The following is an 18,316-nucleotide window of genomic DNA, read 5'->3' as shown; positions in this document are numbered from 1 at the left end:
TCTTTAAGAATAAGAGCTTGATAGTGAAACAGTTTAATTATCTTGCTAATTAAGGAATTCTATTTACGCTAAAATCGAAATCTTTCTTATAGCCTTCCATGGATTAGTTTAAGGTCATCTACAATTATTTGCTTAAGCAATGCCTTTGAAACTAAACTGCACTTAACTTCTAAATCGAAATATATTCAGATTGACTTGAACTTTGTTGTTTACTAATGCAAATTTCCCAAAATGATAATCTTTTAAAAATTTCTTAGACATTATCAAAATTATGTATAATAAAAAATAAATCATTTAATGAGATAAATGTAGATGATTGATGATGATGATGATGTCAGGTAAAAGGGACAATTCTATAAATGTGATTTCAATCATGTTTTCTAAGTGCTGGATTTCAGGGTGATGGGAGAACACTATTATTCTTCCTCATGGCCTTCTAATTCTTGTATTATTCTCAGTATCAGGCCTAGACAAACACCCTCAAGTAATACTTCATCAAGAATAGCTTAAAATCAACATATTCCCAATGATTCACTTGCTATTTTTTTTTTATTTGACCACATTCTAAAAATCATGACAAAAGTGACCTCCAACAAAGAGTACTCTCTTTTTGGTTGTTTAATTTTCTTTGTACTTTCCGATGAACTTATTCAAATTCTCTATGCAATACAGTACCTAAACTTTGTTTCATCTTTTAATAGCATCATCAAGAAGTAAAATTCTCCTAACTTTTCATTTATATTCTCACCTACTGTCAATAAATCTGGGTTATTTTATTATAGCAGTCAGAATAGCATTACATATACACAAACATACCCAAAGATTACACTAAATGTGCTTTATACCTTCACAAAATTGTCTTTCTATATTTTTTGTCTAATAGAGAGCCAAAAAACTTACAGTAACATTTTCCCCAATACATATATGTGCACCTGCATGCCATTGTGACCTTTGAATGGTAGCAATATGAATATAATTATTTCATTTAGGGATAAATTTAACAAAAATTGTCCTGTGTACTTAATACCTACAGTATTGTACTTTATTGGAAATTCACTAACTTCTGCCACTTCGAAATGTGTATGTATTATAAATAATTAAATTAGAAATAAGAAAAAAAGGTTGTCTAGCGAAATAAAGGTGTTCAAAATCAGATGTTTCAAATTCAGATTAGCATTAAGAATATGGATATACAGTTCTTGTCTATCTGCTGCTTTTAAAATTAATTTAACGATATATTTAAAAATTTAACTTGAATTTCTTACTACCATAATGCTCTATTCTTCTTTAATCAGCAAAAACTCTAATTAACATAGTAACTGTGAGAATATGTTGTTTCAGCTTCTTTTATATTCATTAATTTATTTTATTTTTCTACATTTTACATATTTTCATATTTGTAGAACATAATATATAGAGAAAGCAATAAAACCTAAATGTACAGTAAGAGAAAAAATTAACATTAGCATTGATGTTACCAAACCTTGGTCAAAAAATAGAATTTTCCAGCAATCCAGACACTCTCCATATATGGTTTCTAATTGATATCATTTCCCTTTTGTTTCCTCCCTTCTGAGTATCCCAGTTTTTATGTTAATCACTCATATGTTTTATTTTAGAATTTTGTCACCAATGTAGCAAATTATAAGGTATTAAAAATATGTTCTTGAAAACTTTATATAAATTTGATTATCCTGAATTTTTTTTATCTTAATAATTCCTTTCATATCTGTAAATATTGCTATCCATGTAGGTCAATTATACTCATTTTCCTTTTAATTTGTATTATTTGTAAACATGTCTCTCTAGTTTGCTCATTTTGATTGCTGCATAGAACTCTATTATATAAATATATCATAATTTATTTATTCATTTTGTCTCTGATAGACATTTCAGGGACTTCTTAACCTTAGTACTAAAATACAGTGATTTTTTTTGAGTCTATGTATCCTGCTCAGAGAGCAAATTCTGGGTCTTAGGATATGATACTTCATCTTAATCAGATAATTCCATGCTCACCCAAAGTAATTGTACTATTTGTAATCTTAAGACTAGTGTATGAAAATTTCTATTGTGTCAGGTCCTTTCCAAAATTAGTAACATCAGATTAATTTTTACACTTTCATATTTGTATAGAATATTATTAAAGTTAACATTTTAGAAACCTTTTTCTATTAAAATTTAGAATGTATCTTTAGTTCAAAAATTATGTTGCTCCTTTTTAATTTATGACTATGATTTCATGACATTTATTAAGAATGAATTATATATTCTACATATTTATTCATATTTCTTTATTTTTCTATTTTTTCTTGAAGTTTCAAATACTCTTGTTATGAGCACGTGTAATTAAACAAGATATATTTCTTTTTTTTTTGTTAGTAGAATCTTTTTTATTCAGAAAAAAGAAAAAACCCGAAAAACAAAAAAGTTTTCCAACCACACACAGGAGGGGTATGGGTAGGGAGAGGTGTCTGTCCATCCAGCCCTGGCCCCCAGCCCATGTGGTTTTGGCAGCAATAACGGGTGTGGGGTAATGGCCCAAAAAATAGAATGGTGTATGTGTGTATGGGGAGGAAAAGGGTGCAAAGCTATGGGGAGCAGTGAAGGGGAAGGGACAGACGAGGTCAGTACTGGGCACGCCGAAGGTGGGAGGCCATTTCATAACATTTCTTGTTGATCAAACCACCGTGGACACCTTCTTTGCCCATCAGCAGGACTAGCGTCTTGTCAGTCTTGGTGACAGTGACATTGAAGGTGAGGGCTCCACTGGTGCTCTTGGTACGAAGATCCATGCTAAATTCCGCATCCTGCAGCAGTGAGTCCCGGATAACCGAACATTACTGGCCCCCAAGTGTCAGCCCATTCACGTAAAAACTTGACCGGTCTTTGCCAACCAGGACACCAACCTCAGCTGGCTAATGTTGACGAAGGTTTTCCCAGGGACGGCGGCCCAGACGGAGGGCGAGTCCTTGTAGCCCATGATAGCCGCGTCCTGACAGGTCCCGTCCGCCATGAGGTTGTCGATGTAGGCGTTCCACCCGGCCATGGCGCTGCTACTGGGGCTGCTCTCGGCGCTGCTGCTGGGGCCGCGGGTTGGGTTCGAGCTGCCTCGGCTGGCGGGAGTGGGAGGCGGAGAGCTCGGGGAACACGCTGCCGTCCGGACAGCGGCTCTGCTCACTGTGCAGCAGCCCTCGCACCGCCACTTCGACATATTTCTTTAATCAATTATTATTTCAAATGAATTTGAGAAATTATGATTAGTTAGTAGCATATTGTAAGGGAAATTTCAGGATTGTTTAACAACTCCTGAAAGGATTAAAAAAAAAATGTGAAATAAAAAAATAGTCTGTAAGTTTAATGTAGGTGTCCATGAGAAAATATAAATTCTACCATTACTAGTATATAAAATGATTGATAATAAACATACAATGTCTGAATTTTTTTAAGGCAGGCCTAATATCACTGGATAAGATTCCCTTTAAGGTCCTGACCTTAATTTCTTTGTGCACCTGATTTCTGAATGTGCAGTAATGCTCTTGTTTCTTTTACATTCTCTGACCAATGTCAAACAGAAAAGCATCAGGGTGTGCAAAGGGATGAGTTTAATGCTGTCTTTATGGAAAACACAATAATTTCCAAACAGCTCAAATTAACTTCTATTCAAACACTATGTCCTGGCATAAGATGAATTTTTTCATACTGTCATTGAAGTGAAAGTTGAATTTTCATTTGCTAGCATGCAAATACAGACGTATTCTCTTTCATTGTTTTGCAATATTTTTCCTAGTTTAACTTCTTCATAATTTGTGTTCAGCAATGTCAGTTGTTAGAGAATTTTAAAACCCAACACATAGTTCATACATCGGATGTCTAAACTGTCATATGGAACTTGCTCATTACCAGAGTCATGACCACTGTGAATTTATTTTCTCAGTGTCAGATTTATGTAGACGGAATCCAAAGTTTTCTTATCAAAAGAATCTAAGGTTTTCTTGGGAAGCCCAGGAAGGCCAATATTCCTTAAAATTTGGTTGCTGCTAACTAATACTTTTATATAACTTTTTTGTTAACAAGGTCATTAACACAAAAACTCATGTCACACACATATACACGCCCCTCATGGATGAGAGGAATTATTGTCCTATAATTTCCAAAACAGAAAATGAATTTCAGGCAGGTCATCCAATTTGAAATAGCCTTAATTTCCCACTCATGTTTTCAGCCCATTTTTAATATGTATAAACTTATGTCTCATGCTCAGGCTTTTGAGCAAGTCATTCTCTTAATTTTAGCTAATATTTAAAATATGAATTGTTTAATTAAAATATTCAGCAATTTTGTAAATATTCCTTGGGCACTTAACATGTGTATTTGGCCAGGTGTGGTGGCTCACACCTGTAATCTCAGCACTTAGGGAGGCTGAGGCGAGTGGATCACCTGAGGTCAGGAGTTCGAGACCAGCCTGGCCAACATGGCAAACCCTCATATCTACTAAAAATACAAAAAAATTAGCTGGGCATGGTGGTGCACACCTGTAATCCCAGCTTTCAGGAGGCTAAGACAGGAGAATCACTTGAACCGACGAGGCAGAGATTGCAGTGAGCTGAGATCATGCCACTGCACTCCAGCCTGGGCCACAGAGCAAGACTCCGTCTCAAAAAAAAAAAAAAATGTGTATTCCATTAAAGAGTCTACACTTCTCTGTATATAAATTTTCACTTTTATTTTTCTCTATTTAATCTATTTTTGATTATTTAATGGTTTAAGATAAATAGATGTTAAAATCAGTCTCCGATATTAGATTTTATTTCTTTTCAGTTGTTATAGTATAACTGTTTCTAAGAGAGAATCTTGGAGTCAGACTGCCAGGACTGGAAGCCAGATTTTCTGTTATATACAGTTATGATCTGAGACTCCATTTTACAACTACTCTCTACCTCAGTATAATTACCTATAAAACGCAGATGATAATACTCTGGGTGGTCTTTATGAGGTGCTACTATACTATATGTATAACTGCTTTCAATTTTACCTGTTCAGTACAGGCAGGAACCAAGGATTATTAGTTATTCATTTAATTCTGTGTTATTTGATACTTAAAAGATGCCGGTGAAAACTTCCACTTTTTTTTTTTTTTGAGACACAATATTGCTCTGTCACATAGGCTGGGGTGCAGTGGTAGCTCACTACAGCTTTGTACTCCTGGGCTCAAGAGATCTTCCCACATCAGCTTCTAGAGTAGCTGTAACTACAAGTGTGCACCACAATAGCCAACTAATTTCTTAGTTTTTTGTAGAAATGGGTTCTCCCCATGTTGCGTCATCTGGTCTTGAAAACATGGGCTCAAGAGATCATCCCATCTTAGTCTCCCAAAGTGCTTGGATACAGGCATGAACTGCATCTAGCCAAGAACTTCCATTTTTGAGCAGAATGCAGAAGGTTCAGAAAGGCAAGATATCCTTCTGCAACAACTAGGATAAGAGAAATAAAAGGCCAAAATTATATTTTCAACTCATCACAGAGTTGTACAAGCAAGGAGCACCAGTTGACCTGAAATCCAGCACAAGGAGAGTCTTTGTAGATGAAGGAACAACTTATATACTCAGTGCAATCCCTAGGCCTTTTTTGCAAAAAGTGAAAAACCAGCCCCAAAATATATCTGAAAATACCCAGTGACCAGATCACCAAAAGATATTTTGATAAAATGACAGATTTGGAGGATTACACTTTCTGGTTTCAAAGCTTACTACAAAGCTGCACTAATCAGGATGCTGTGGTACTGGCACTACAGCAGACAAAAGAACAATGAAACACAACTGCGAGTCCAGAAATTAACACTGACATTGGTGGTAATTGATTTCAAAAATGGTACCATTGCAGTTCAACAGGAATTAATCATTTTTTCAATAAATGATACTGAGAAAATTGAATATCCACATGCATAAAGATAAATTTATATTCTTATTTCATAGCATACACAAAAATAACTCATATTTAATTGATTACAGAGCTAAATGTAAAAAGTGAGATTAGTAACTAAGATACTAAAACATACTAACCGTACAACTGCAAGTAATACAAATGGGTTAATCAACCATAATTCTATATGTATATTTCTCTACTTACATCATTATGTCTACAATAATAATCCCCTGCCTATCAATCTATCAATATTTATATTGCTATATTAAATAAAACTAAATTAGACGCTGGATCACCCTCACTCTAATTTAATGGAAATTCAAGCAAAAATATTATTGATGCTCCATCTTTCTCCCTCGATTTTTGGTACTGTTACTTCTTTCTATTTTTTTAGTTTTTGAGACAAGGTCTTACTCTGTAGCCCAAACTGGAATGCAGTGACTTGAGATTGGCTTACTGCAGTCTATGGTTCCCAGCCTCAAGCTATCCTCCTTCCTTAGCCTCCCAAGTAGCTAGGACTACAGGTGGACACCACCATACCTAGCTAATTCTTGTATTTTTACTAGAGTCTGGGATTCACCATGTTTCCCAGGTTGGTCTCCACTAATTGGGTTCAAGAAATCTGCCTGCCTAAGCCTTCCAAGGTGCTCAATTACAGGACTGAGCCACAGCACCACCCCCCGATACTATTACTTCTAAATGTAAATTTGACATTTGAAGGAAAGACATTTACATAATGTACTATATGCCAGTGTCTGTGGATAATATAATCAGCCTTATTACTGTCTGTTGAATGATTTGGCTACATTGTCAGTAAGGAGATTACATGAGTTCACCAACAAAACAGGCATCATTGGTTGAAGACTGAAGAATTTAAACCTTGGGCAATCTGATATTTTTTAGTTTAGAGACAAGGAAGAACTAGCAAAGGAGATGGAGAAGTGGTGCCCAGTGAACAAGGATAAAATCAGGAGAGGGTAGCATCCTGAAATGCAAATAAACTGTGCTCAACGCATGTAACATGAAGACTAACTTTGGCAATATAGACTCTGGTGATCTTACAATGTTAGAATCAATGAAATGATAACAGCAGCAGCTTCACTGGAATGAGTTCATAAGCCAATAGATGAAGAGGCTTCATACTTTGATAAATACTTATAAACCAAGAGAAAAACAGAGCTGAAAAGCTGATTCCTGAGGTCAGCCTTTGAAGTGGAAAATCAAAGAACCTCAACCAGTTGTCAGGACTGAGCCAATTCAGAGAGCAAGAATTCAATAACTGAAAGGAAGCTTAAGTCCCCTTGATAAAGGATGCTGAAAATTCACCACAAGAATATTCAGAATGTATTCATAAGGTGCTTTCTCAAAGCCCTGTAGCCATTTCCCAGATAACAGTACCGAGAGGAAAGGACACACATCCATACCATCTGAAACTTTTAGGTATATAGGTAGTTACTCAGGCATGAGTGGGGCAGAAGAGGGCTCCCGTCACCCATCAGGAATGTCAGGTGACCATCAGGTGATGGCCTGGCAGTTGTCACACTGCCTTTCTAAAAATGATAATGGGTCACAGGCACCGGGGAGAGCAATTTCACAATAAATAAAAACATTTAAAATTAGTAATCAGCAGCTCAGGGATTGGGGCAAGTGGGCCGAGGCATGCGTGTTAAGAGAGAAAATGGTGGAATATGGCCTTCTGGGGGCATTCCACCAGAAAAGGGAAGAATGCCTTGGGCAAGTATATGTACAACTCCAGTAAACACACTGTGCCTGATCAGCAATAAAGTGTTAGCAGGCCACCACGCATGTGGGCAGCCCACCCTAAGGGGCTGAATCATGGAAAAAGAAACACAAGATCTTAAGGGAAGAATCATGGGAAAAAGAACATAAGACCTCAGAAGTATACCAATATATAGAACCCCATGTCAAAAGGTCTATCACTGCACTTGACCTCCAAAGTGCCTGCTGTGGTCTCTTCCAAGGGTACTTTCCTTTCTTTCCTACTCTAACTCTTTTTAATAAACTTCCATTTCTGCTCAGAAACTTCCTTCAGTCTCTCCTTCTGCCTTATGCCCCTCAGTTGAATTCTTTCTTCTGAGGAGGAAAGACTTGAGATTGCTGCAGACTCATATGAAATTGCCACCAGTAAACCAGGTACTGGCCACCCCAACAGATCCTGAACTAACAGTAATATGTGGGTACCCAAAAGACACTGTGGTCCATGAGATGGAGTGGGAGATTTTTAAAAATTATCTTTTGTTTGTGTGTGTTATTTCCATTTGGGTTTTTTTTAGAGACAGTCTCATTCTGACACCCAGGCTGTATGTAGTACAGTGACATGATCATAACTCACTACAGCCTTGAATTCCTGGGTTTGTAACAGAGTGCCCCATTTTTTTCTAAGAAAAGGGAATGAGTTAGTATTTTATTATTATTATTTTCTCTTCTCTTCTCTCTCCGTTCCCTTTGTTCCCTGTTTTCTGCTTGGCCCTTCATAAATGCAAATATAATCTTTCACCCCCAGTCACTAGATATTCCCTGCAGGGCACATTCTTCTGACTAAGTGCTCTGAGATAGATCTCTCCTGAGAATTGATAGTCAATTTGCAGACCAAAGCACACCCATCACGGAATTTTTACCTCCAGGGAGTGGACTTGGAACTTCCAGGCTCTGCTCCACGCTGGGAATTGCCTCAGAACTTTCATCCAACAGGAGGGCATATCTAAAGCATACTCACTTGACAACTTTTACAACTTATTTCTGCACAGGAAGGCACCAATTCAACTGTCTGGTAGATAATGGACCAAGTTTGCAGGAGGACCCTCTCCCTTTGCTCAATATCCCCCTTTACCTTATAAAAGTGTTGGTTTTCTGCTCCAAAGGTGAAGTGGTAAACCTAAAGGCAGGACTCTTTGTGCCCCTTCTCCAAGCCAGGTTTGGAATAACTTTTTTTTCTTTTGTACCAGGCCTCACTCTTGTTAACTAGACTCTGCATGCGGCTAGCAACTGACTCGCATGTTGGTTATAGATTCAAGGGAGTCTCCTGCCTCAGCCTCCTGGGTAACTGGGACTAGAGGTGAGCACTACCATGCCAAACTAATTTGTTGTTTTTGTTTTTCTCTTTTTTCTCTTTTTTTAGTTTTTGTAGAGACAGGCTCTCACCATGTAGCCCAGGGTGGTCTGGAACTCCTGGCCTCAAGAGATATTCCCACCTCCACCTCCCCAAGTGTGGGGTTTGTGGGCATAAGCCATCATACTCAGACTGCAGTGGGAGTTCTTGAAGGTCAGATGCTACCTAGAGTTTTGACTCATGTTCATCCCAAGGTGGATCTAATCAGTTTGCTGTTATTACCTCTTCCTGAATGTGTAACTGAAATGGACACATGGCAGCTAGCACGACTCTCACATTCCTCCTGACCTGTAGAGTAAAGGACATTATTATAGCAGCACCAAGGGGAAGCCTATGAAATTCTCCTCGACTGGCAACAGTGATTAAAAAACAATAATCCCATTCTCCAAGGAATGGAATTAATCACTACCATGACAAAACACTTTAAAGTTACAGGGGATGGTAGTCTTTTTATATTCCTATTCACTTACCCTATCTGGCCTCTACCAAAACCAGATAGATTATAAAATGAATGCTGATTTCCATAAACTTAAATCACTACTTACAAATGCTCTCTAGGATGTGACATCTTCCCTGAGCAGAGCATAGCTTCTGGTACTTTGCATGTGGCTCTTGATTTAGTGACTGTTTCTTATTTTACACCCATGGGTGGGTCAGGAGCTTAAAACAAACAGGCCTTTGTGTAGTAAGAACAGGAGCACTGCTGCACTGTTTTGCATCAGGGTTATGTCACTTCTGCTCTCAGTTTAATTTACATTTTGCAAAACATAATGTTAATTTAATATATTAATAATGCTATGCACTTTGGGAGGCCGAGGCGGGTGGATCACGAGGTCAAGAGATCGAGACCATCCTGGTCAACATGGTGAAACCCCGTCTCTACTAATACAAAAAATTAGCTGGGCATGGTGGCGCGTGCCTGTAATCCCAGCTACTCAGGAGGCTGAGGTAGGAGAATTGCCTGAACCCAGGAGGCGGAGGTTGCAGTGAGCCGAGATCGCACCATTGCACTCCAGCCTGGGTAACAAGAGCGAAACTCCATCTCAAAAAATAATAATAATAATAATGTTATGGTAATTGGTACAATAAACAGGAATTGGAAAGTTCATTAAATATAGTAAAATATTTAAACATTAAACAGAATTAAAGCATCAGAAGAAAGAGATAAACCTGGTAATATTTAGAGACCTGCAACACAGATATTGTTTTTAGGGGTCACATACTTCTGGTCCACATGTCAAAAAAATGTTTATTTATTTATTTAACAGAGTCTCACTCTGTTGCCCGGGCTGGAGTGCAGTGGTGTGATCTCGGCTCACTGCAAACTTCACCTTCTGGGTTCAATCAATTCTCATCCTTCAGCCTCCTGAGTAGCTGGGTTTATAGGCGTGTGCCAGCATGCCCAGCTAATATTTTTTTGTTGTATTTTTTTTTCAAGTAGAGATGGGGTTCATTGTTTTCCAGGCTGATCTCAAACTCCTGGCCTCAAATGATCTGCCCACCTTGGCCTCCCAACGTGCTAGGGTTACAGGCATGAGCCACTACGCCCAGCAGAAACATCCTTTTTAAAGTAAATGGCACATTGCCCTATATATACTTCCTACCACTAAAAGAGAAGCACAGTGTTTATCAAGCCTCTTGGGCTTTTGGAGTCCACAAATACCACATTCAAGGATATTGCTCCAATGCGTTAATAAAGTTCTTTTTATATCCCTATTCAGTTAACCTATCTAGTCTCTGCCAAAACCAGATGGGCCATAGAATGAATGCAAAAACTACTGATTTCAAGTGGAATCCAGAACATAAGATGTCTCTACAGCAGATATAGGGTCTGGTCTAACCTGCTCTGCCCATTGTGTCAAATGATCCAGCAGAACTCAAAGCTGCTAGAGGCATGCATAGTGGGCATTATAGGACTCTGTGCATGTCTCCATCAAGCCCATAGGAGAGAAGAAAGCAAACCCCTAGGGAATTAGTGAAGAACCATTCCCTCTTCAGCAGAGAAGTATTCTCTGTCCGAAAAACAAAAAAGCAAGTGCAGAACATTAATCCAAGCATAAAGCCCCTCTAAGCACCAGACCCTATGCAACTATGCAAGTCATACGCTTATAAAACCAGCCACAACTGGAGCACATGAGCACATCTGAGTGGCACAAGGAGTGAACTGTATTGAACACAAACATGTGCTTCCTCAGATTTCCCTGACTGTCTCATGTTCCCCTGGTCAGTGCCTTGCCTGATCCAGATCATCCTTCCATCTGGGACTTGAATGTATCTGTGGACATGAAGTATTGTAACAGAAAAGTTTAGTTGTTCACCTCTTGTAAAGTCTAATTAGCAAGAGTAAGGACTGATACAAAAATAGAGAATTTATTTGGACGCTAGCTTGGGGAAAGAGGCACAAAGCATCTTGCTTTTCAATGTGACATTTCAACTCTGGAGCAGAAAGTGGACGTTTTTATAAAATAGGGAAGAAAATGAGCAGGACAGGGGTTGCCCTGCTACCAGGCAGTTATCTACCTGCCTTCCTGGGCAGAAGTAAGTTGTAAAAGTGGCCACGTGGTCATGCTTTCCACACGCCCTCCTAATGGATGTGAGGTCTGAGGTGACCCCCTGGAGGTGGGAGTTCCATAAGGGCATATTTTTGTCTGCAAATCAACTGTCAATTCTCAAGAAAAGATCCCTCTTGAAGCACATGGTTAGATGAACTTGCCCAGAAGAGACTGTCTGGTGAAGGGAAAGTTAATAGTAATATGTGCATTTCTTAAAAGTTAAGAAAAAAACATTGAATCTATAAATTACTTTGGGAAGTATGGCCATTTTCACAATATTGATTCTTCCTAACCATGAGCATGGAATGTTTCTCCATCTGTTTGTGTCCTCTCTTATTTCCTTGAGCAGTGGTTTGTAATTCTCCTTGAAGAGGTCCTTCACATCCTCTGTTAGTTGTATCCCTAGGTTTTTTATTCTCTTTGTAGCAATTGTGAATGGGAGTTCGCTCATGATTTGGCTCTCTGTCTGTTATTGGCGTATAGGAATGAATGTGATTTTTGCACATTGATTTTGTATCCTAAGACTTTGTTGAAGTTGCATATGAATTTAAGGAGATTTTGGGCTGAGACAATAGGGTCTTCTAAATATAAAATCATGTCATCTGCAAATAGAGACAATTTGACTTCCTCCTTTCCTAACTGAATACCCTTTATTTCTTTTTCTTGCCTAATTGTTCTGGCCAGAACTTCCAATACAATGTTGAAATATTAGTGGTGAGAGAGGGCATACTTGTCTTCTGCCAGTTTTCAAACGGAATGCTTCCAGTTTTTGTCCATTCAGTATGATATTGGCTGTGAGTTTGTCATAAATAGCTTTTATTATTTTGAGATACATTCCATTGATACCTAGTTTATTGAGAGTTTTTAGCACAAAGGGCTGTTGAATTTTGTCGAAGGCTTTCTCTGCATCTATTGAGATAATCATGTGGTTTTTGTCTTTGGTTCTGTTTATGTGATGGATTACATTTATAGATTTGTGTATGGTGAACCAATCTTTTATCCCTGGGATGACGCTGACTTAATGGTGATGGATAAGCTTTTTGATGTGCTGTTGGATTCAGTTTGCCAGTATTTTATTGAAGATTTTTGTATCAATGTTCATCATGGATATTGGCCTGAAATTTTCTTTTTTAGTTGTGTCTCTGCCAGGATTTGATATCAGGATGATGTTGGTCTCATAAAATGAGTTAGGGAGGATTCCCTCTTTTTGTATTGTTTGGAATAGTTTCAGAAGGAATGGTACCAGCTCCTCTTTGTATGTCTGGTAGAATTCAGCTGTGAACCAGTCTGGTCCTGGACTTTTTTTGGTTGTTAGGCTATTAATTGCTGCCTCAAATTCAGACCCTGTTATAGGTCTATTCAGGGATTCAACTTCTTCCTGTTTTACTCTTCGGAGGGTGTAAGTGTCCAGAAATTTATCCATTTCTTCCAATTATAGACTGGATAAAGAAAACTAGATTTACTGGTTATGTGCATAGATGTGTTTGAAATAATCTCGAATGGTAGTTTGTATTTCTGTGAAATTGGTGGTGATATTTCCTTTATTGTTTTTTATTGCATCTATTCAATTCTTTCCTCTTTTCCTTTTTATTAGTCTGGCTAGTGGTCTACTTATTTTGTTGATCTTTTCAAAAAACCAGTTCCAGGATGTACTGCTTTTTTGAAGGGTTTTTTTTTGTGTCTCTATCTCCTTCAGTTCTGCTTTGATCTTAGTTATTTCTTGTCTTCTGCTAGCTTTTGAATTTGTTTGATCTTGCTCCTCTAGTTCTTTTAATTGTGATGTTAGCATCAAGCAACCATTGACCTTCTTCACACAACAAGAAAAACCAACCTTAAACTTCATATGGAATCAAAAAAGAGCCCCCATAGCCAAGACAATCCTAATCAAAAAAAAAAAAAAAAAAAAAAAGTTGGAGGCATCACGCTACCTGACTTCAAGCTATACTACAAGGCCACAGTAATCAAAAGAGCATAGTACTGGTACCAAAACAGAGATATAAACCAATGGAACAGAACAGAGGCCTTGGAAGTAACACCATACATCTACAACCATCTGATCTTTGACGAACCTGAAAAAAACAGGCAATGGGAAAAGGATTCTCTGTTTAATAAATGGTGTTGAGAAAACCGGCTAGCCATATGCAGAAAACTGAAACTGGATCCCTTCCTTAAACCTTATACAATAAATAACTCCAGATGGATTAAAGATTTAAACATAAGAACTAATACCATAAAAACTCTAGAAGAAAACCTAGGCAACACCATTCAGGACATAGGCATAGGCAAGGACCTCATGACTAAAACACCAAAAGCAATGGGAACAAAAGCCAAAATAGACAAATGGGATCTAATTAACCTGACCAGCTTCTGCACAGCAAAGAAACTATCATTAGAGTGTACTGGCAACCAACAGAATGGGAAAAAATTTTGCAATCTACCCATCTGACAAAGGGCTAATAACCAGAATCTACAAAGAACTTGAACAAATTTACAAGAAAAAAAAAAACATCAAAAACTGGGCAAAGGATATGAACAGACACTTTTCAAAAAAAGATTTCATGCAGCCAACAAAGATATGAAAAAAGCTCATCATCACTGGTCATTAGAGAAATGAAAATCAAAACCACATTGAGATATCATTTCATGCCAGTTAGAACTGCAATCATTAAAAAATCTGGAGACAAAAGATGCTGGAGAGGATGTGGAGAAATAGGAACACTTTTACACTGTTGGTGGGAGTGTAAATTAGTTCAACCATTGTGGAAGACAGTGTGGCGATTCCTCAAGGATATAGAAATAGAAATATCATTTGACCCAGCAATCCCATTATTGGGTATATACCCAAAGGATTATAAATTTTTCTATTATAAAGACACATGAACATGTATGTTCACTGTGGCACTGTTTAGGATAGCAAAGATTTGGAATCAACCCAAATGTCCATCAATTATAGACTGGATAAAGAAAATGTGGCACATATACACCATGGAATACTATGCAGCCATTAAAAAGGATGGATTCATGTCCTTTGCAGGGTCATGGATGAAGCTGCAAACCATCATTCTCAGCAAACTAACACGAGAACAGAAAACCAAACACCACATGTTCTCACTCATAAGTGGTTGTTGAACAATGAGAACACATGGACACAGAGAGGGGAACATCACACCCTGGGGACCTTTGAGGAATGGGAGAGCTAGGGGAGGGGTAGCAGGGGGTGGGTGGATTGGGGAGGGATAACATTAGGAGAAATACCCAAATGTAGATGATGAGGGGATCAATGCAGCAAACCATCATGGCATGTATATGCCTATTTAACAGTCCTGCATAATCTGCTCATGTATCCCAGAACTTAAAGTATAATTTTAAAAAAGTAAAAAAGAAAACAGGGAACATAGGGAACAGGGACAGGAGAGGAGATAAGAAAACAATTTTTTTTAAAAATTGTCTCTTAGAAAAATGGGGGTATTGGTTCTTCTGACTTTCCAAACAGCCACCAAGGGGTTGGATAACGTAAGGAAGAAAAGCAAAGATGGTAGTTCAGCCTCAGAGAAACTTTGGACAAAGGGAAATAGAAGACAGAACACAGCTAAGATACATTCTCCCTTTTCTCTCTTCTATGGACTAATATTTGTTGTGGTTTTCCCTTGCAGCACTTCTGGAAAATATAGGGAGCCAAGTCCATGCATCTGATGACCACCATGCTGTCTCTCTCTCTTTATTGTGAAGTAGCCACCAGCAAAGTCATATCAACATCACGACACATAGTTTTACATTTTTTTTTTTGCCACATTTTCCACATGAACCCCTCATTGCTTCCCTGGACTTGCCTTCCCAAATAAATGTCATCACTTTAAAATCAGATATTGGCTCTAGTTCTAGACACCCAAAACTAAGATATTCATTCAGTTGCATCATTTGTTCATGAGTTTGTAACATGGCAATTAAAACATTCATTTAGAAAGGATACTAAACAAAATAATATACAAATAACATGTAAGTAAGGTGACGTTACTATCTCAATTTTTTAAAATGAAATGCCATTTTTGTTTATATAATAACTAGCTAGAAAATATCATAATACAAATATATCATTCACAATAGAAAGTGATTGGGTACATTTCCAACTAACTTAACCAGTTGCAAAGTTTGCTAGCTTTAGTTTTTATTTATTTTGAGTTCACTTCTTTTGTATCAGCAAAGCATTTAAGGTAGCATAAGTCAAACTGAAGAAGAGATGCTCCCCCACCAAAAAAAAGTGTGTTTGGCAGCTGCTAGGAAGTTCCCTAACATTCTTGTGACAGGGTTGGCTAGCCGCAAGCAGCTGGCACTCACAGCTGACCCTGAGCCTGTGCAAATATACCAAAATCTTTTATATGCTTTTCAAAAAGAATTATAATAAGTGCCAACTAATTTTGACATCCCGCCTTGTCTCTACTTCACACACCTGACATTGCTACGTCAAAGCTATATTACAGTTATATTTCCCCTAGAATTGTAGAGTAGCCAAACTTTTGCTCTGAAAAATGGTTCTTCTTGGATAAGCCTATAACCTCAACCTGAAACTAGAAAATTCAAGTAACTGCAGTTTTTGCGATGAGTTTCATTTTCATTGGTTTATCACATCAAATTATCCATCTATCCACCCACTTATGTGTTCATTAACATATCATTTTTGACCAACTATTTTCTGTGGTGGCTTTTAGGTCCTGTGAGTCAAGAGAAAGCAAGACAAATATGATCTCTCTATTTATGGTGCTTACATTGTACTAGGGAAGATGTATGATAAACAAAGTATGTATACAAATCAGATGTGGAGTTGACTTAAGATTTAGATAAATACATTAAAATTTCATAAATACAGTCACACAGAATTTAGCTGTTCAACATGACTGTACATTTCCTTCTCCTAATAGAACGTGTAGAGGATTGGAAAGTGGCATTGAGGTAAACCTGGGCTCTTAGCAATGTTCTATGTCTTGCCCTACATGTTGGTTACATGACATATTGCTATGTTTTCCATTTTTGTTTTGGCCCATTTCTAAGTGTGCAGTCTAGTTATAATATAAAAATTCTTAATTAGAAAAAATGTTCCATGAAATTATCACTCTGCTCATTATATATCAGAGGAAAAAATCCACTATTTGTATACATCCATGCATAACTCTAAGAGATTTTAAGTAGAAACTTTCTGATGTTACTTCCAACTTTCGGAAATTTGACATGATGTTACCTGCCAACCCCAGATTTTTCAACACATTTTTCTTCTAGGTTTGAAATCATCCATTAGCATATGCTGATGCTTTCCTGTTGACATTAGTCACAGAATTAAAAGGCACAAAATGTGATTGCACATTTAAAAATAAAGTGTTTATCGAAGTTAAGGTCTGGATATTAAAGGAATCACAACCAGGGTCATTAAGTCTGCATTTTGTCTTTCTTTTTGTCTGTCAAACATGATATGTTTCTGCTCATCATTTTATCAATTCTGGTAGTGTTTGCATTTGTTCTTGGAAATGTTGCCAACAGCTTCATAGCTCTAGTAAATGTCTCATTGCCCCTGAACCTTTCTTCACATCTCCTGAGGTAAGCAATATCCATAATTTGTGATGATCGTTTCCTTGATTTTCTTTATACTTTACCAACTAGGTATGTGACCCTAAACTAGCTTGGTTTGGCCTGCGTTGAACTGTGTATAGGTGCAATCCTATATGTTCTTATTCATGATTTCCTAGACTCAACGTTATGTATCTGAAATTTCATCACATGGTTGCATGTACATGTGATTCATTTCTTTTCACTTCCCTATAATATCCCATTTTGTGATTTTACTGTAATTATTTATCCATCATCATTTTATATATATTTGGGCAGCCTAATTTTGAGCTATTATGAATAATGCTACAATGAGCACTCTTTCATGTATCATTTGTTACAATTCTTTTGTATATATGTACCTGGATGTAGAATTACAGGATCCTTGATTATGATGTTCCAATTATCCTCACAGACATAGAAAAGCCCAAAACAGTTTGACTAAATTTATTCCTATCATCTTTATCTCCAGTCCCTTTATTGCTATTTGCATATATCTTATCAATTATACATTTAATCCAACAGTCAACATTTAGAATTACACACTTATTTTTTATTTTCATTAATGTTTATTGCTTCTTTGATGTTCAACTTTGCATTTTCAGTAATTTTTATTTTATCTGAAACATATCATTTTCAATTTCTGTTTATGAAGGTCTACTACTCTTTGGAAGTGCACTGAAGGCATGATTCCATTGAATTCCTACTTCCATATTTTCTCTTAAAATCAGGTTATATTTAGAAAGTGATTCTTTTTAACATACTCTATATTCTATCTCTAGCTATTTTTCAGATTGTCTATCGGTCCTTGGTGTCCTGTATTATTTTATGTTAATTTGGTTTTGGTTATCATGCCTGAAGTTTGAGATTACTGGATGGATACATTTTATCACTTTTGGAAAAATCCTTGCAACATTTCTCTTGCTCTATTTTCTCTCCTCTAATCTTACAGAGCTCCAGAAGCATATTAAATGTTCTGACTGTAGCATCGAGTGTTACCCTCTAGCCTCGTATTTCCAATCTCTTTCTCTCTACGCTTCATTCTGTGTAGCTATCTTACAATTCACTAAGTTTCTCTTCTACTGCATCTAACTGGTAAATTCTGTCTCCTGGA

General features: G+C 37.2%; 1 pseudogene; it reads right to left on the bottom strand.

Moving 5' to 3' along the window:
- Positions 1 to 2,627: 2,627 nt before the first annotated feature.
- On the bottom strand, positions 2,628 to 3,062 carry LOC135275307 (profilin-1-like; annotated as a pseudogene).
- Positions 3,063 to 18,316: the final 15,254 nt, after the last annotated feature.

This window comes from Aotus nancymaae, unplaced genomic scaffold, assembly GCF_030222135.1.
Source record: "Aotus nancymaae isolate 86718 unplaced genomic scaffold, 86718_ANA_hifiasm-v0.15.2.pri h1tg000016l, whole genome shotgun sequence".
NCBI lineage: Eukaryota > Metazoa > Chordata > Mammalia > Primates > Aotidae > Aotus > Aotus nancymaae.
This window is presented reverse-complemented; position numbering and strand designations above follow the sequence as displayed.